The 2,500-nt window shown below is 57.2% G+C and overlaps 1 non-coding gene across 1 annotated transcript in view; it reads left to right on the top strand.

Annotated features, from left to right (window-relative positions):
- Nucleotides 1-2,243: 2,243 nt before the first annotated feature.
- Nucleotides 2,244-2,500, top strand: part of LOC124770051 — a 1,909-nt gene continuing 1,652 nt past the window's right edge. The window contains exon 1 of the ribosomal RNA XR_007013060.1: nt 2,244-2,500. This exon is cut by the window's right edge and continues 1,652 nt beyond it. This is a non-coding gene — a ribosomal RNA (small subunit ribosomal RNA).

Below are 2,500 nucleotides of genomic sequence, written 5' to 3'. Positions count from 1 at the left end.
CATGTTGTACCTTAACCTAACCCATGTTGTACCTTAACCTAACCCATGTTGTACCTTAACCTAACCCATGTTGTACCTTAACCTAACCCATGTTGTACCTTAACCTAACCCACGTTGTGCCTTAACCTAACCCACGTTGTGCCTTAACCTAACCCACGTTGTGCCTTAACCTAACCCACGTTGTGCCTTAACCTAACCCACGTTGTGCCTTAACCTAACCCACGTTGTGCCTTAACCTAACCCACGTTGTGCCTTAACCTAACCCACGTTGTGCCTTAACCTAACCCACGTTGTGCCTTAACCTAACCCACGTTGTGCCTTAACCTAACCCACGTTGTGCCTTAACCTAACCCACGTTGTGCCTTAACCTAACCCACGTTGTGCCTTAACCTAACCCACGTTGTCCCCTAACGTAACCCACGTTGTCCCCTAACGTAACCCATGTTGTCGCCTAAACCTGCTCTGTAATTGTTATACGACTCGTTCAATTAGTGTAGTGTTGCCCACCCGCAACCCTCGCAATATAGTTCGCTACTCGCACTGCCCGCTCCCCTGTGTATCGCTTCATGTTAAACACCTTGCAAGTCTTGCTGACTTTCCACATGCTCCTGCTGTACACTGTAATGTGGATGGCAGCAGGACGTACATGCCGCCCCTCCCCACGTCCCCACCTTGCCCCCCTGCCTTCGCAAGCTGGTTGGTGAGAAGTTTGCATGTTCAATGCCCTTCGCATGCGACGTACTCAGGCTACGTTGTGGTGCGGCCTGTGTCAACCGTCCGCTAATGTCGTACGCGTAAACCACAATCTGTACTGCACATTCGTCCTTATGTACCGAATGATACATCGTGGCACATGTGTGACCGTACAACGACTGCGCCCAAAAACGGCGGACCATACAGTGCAAATATTGTGCACGCAGCTACGTGTCGTCTCCCTATGAGAGCTGGATTGCAGTGTGGTACGCCATAGAGACGTGTGGGAGGAACGGACGCCGTGGATGGCGATCAGCATGAGCTGTCTGTTGATGTATTCGGACCTAGTCGTCTCTCCTCACACACCGTGATGGCATGGTGCACCGCGTTCCATATCTGCGACATGCTACAGAGGCCGGTTGACAGTCGTTCGAGCAATGGACATCGCATACGTACGGGGGCCACCTTCCACGTATTGTCTAGGCGTGCACATTTTGTTGCGTGTATGTGGGCAGACGTAGTGTGGCGTGACACCTGACACAGGCATGCAATAATCGTTGAAGTTGCAAATGGCGATGGACGCCTGCGTTTTCTGGTGAAGTTACGCAAATGAACAAATGGTAACCTGTTGTGGTGCGGTTGTTCTCGCTAGGGGTGAATCGGTGATGGCGACGATAGGTTGAGGTACGAACCGGTTGTTCCAGCGATACCCACCATGCCGACGAAACTGAACGGCATCTGGGTGTGAAGCGATACGCGGCGGTGGCTGGGTGGGACCGTCCCCGGCCGGTGAGGGGGCGCCTCCCGGCGTGCTGGCCGCGCGGTGCGTGGGCGCACGCGCTACAGCCGGCTGGTGGGGGCGGCCAGTGGCAGGCGCGCCGGCCGACGGACGCGGCAGGCGTCGCAGCTGCGCGCCGGCGCACCCTGCGCGCGGCGCCGTGCGGCCAAAGTAGGTCCTCGCGGGCCCGGTGCGAAGCGCGGTGGACATCTTCAGTGTGCTGGTCCGATTGAGGACTGTGTGCGTTGAGGATGCGCCGCCGCCCGGCGCTCGGCGCCGCGACGCCGTCTGCTGCTCGGTCGCCCCAGCGGTTCTCGCTGGTGGTTTGTATCGCAGCTGTGCGGATGTGTTGGCGCGTGCGCTGTGCTGGGAGAGTTCGCTTCGGCACCCAAGTGGGGCTTTTGTCCTTCTGTGGCGCTGGCGTTGGAGCTGCCGGTCACCGTAGGTGGCGCGTGTTGTCTCCCGCCGGCAATGCCACGACAGCACGCTCCCGGGCCTCTGTCGGCAGCGGCAAGCTCAGTTGGGAGCACGGGTGGTCGCACCGAAAGCGTCTACTCGCCTAACTCCGGGCGATTGCGCCTCTCTCGAACCCGACCAAGTACTTGGGACGGCGCTGCGCGCCGCCGGGACCTGAGAGGGTTTCGAGGTGTATTGTGCAGGGGAGCTCAGCCTCCTCCTGTTTGCAGAATGATTGAGCGGACGCTTGCGTGTTCGCGCGGGCCCCCGGGACACACTCCCGGGCGGCCGGCTGCTCAGCTCTAGTTGACGCAGCTCCCTGGTTGATCCTGCCAGTAGTCATATGCTTGTCTCAAAGATTAAGCCATGCATGTCTCAGTACAAGCCGCATTAAGGTGAAACCGCGAATGGCTCATTAAATCAGTTATGGTTCCTTAGATCGTACCCACGTTACTTGGATAACTGTGGTAATTCTAGAGCTAATACATGCAAACAGAGTCCCGACCAGAGATGGAAGGGACGCTTTTATTAGATCAAAACCAATCGGTCGGCTCGTCCGGTCCGTTTGCCTTG

Source organism: Schistocerca piceifrons, unplaced genomic scaffold (genome assembly GCF_021461385.2).
Source record: "Schistocerca piceifrons isolate TAMUIC-IGC-003096 unplaced genomic scaffold, iqSchPice1.1 HiC_scaffold_74, whole genome shotgun sequence".
NCBI lineage: Eukaryota > Metazoa > Arthropoda > Insecta > Orthoptera > Acrididae > Schistocerca > Schistocerca piceifrons.
The sequence above is the reverse complement of the archived record's forward strand: the minus strand, read 5'-3'. Positions and strand labels throughout refer to the sequence as shown.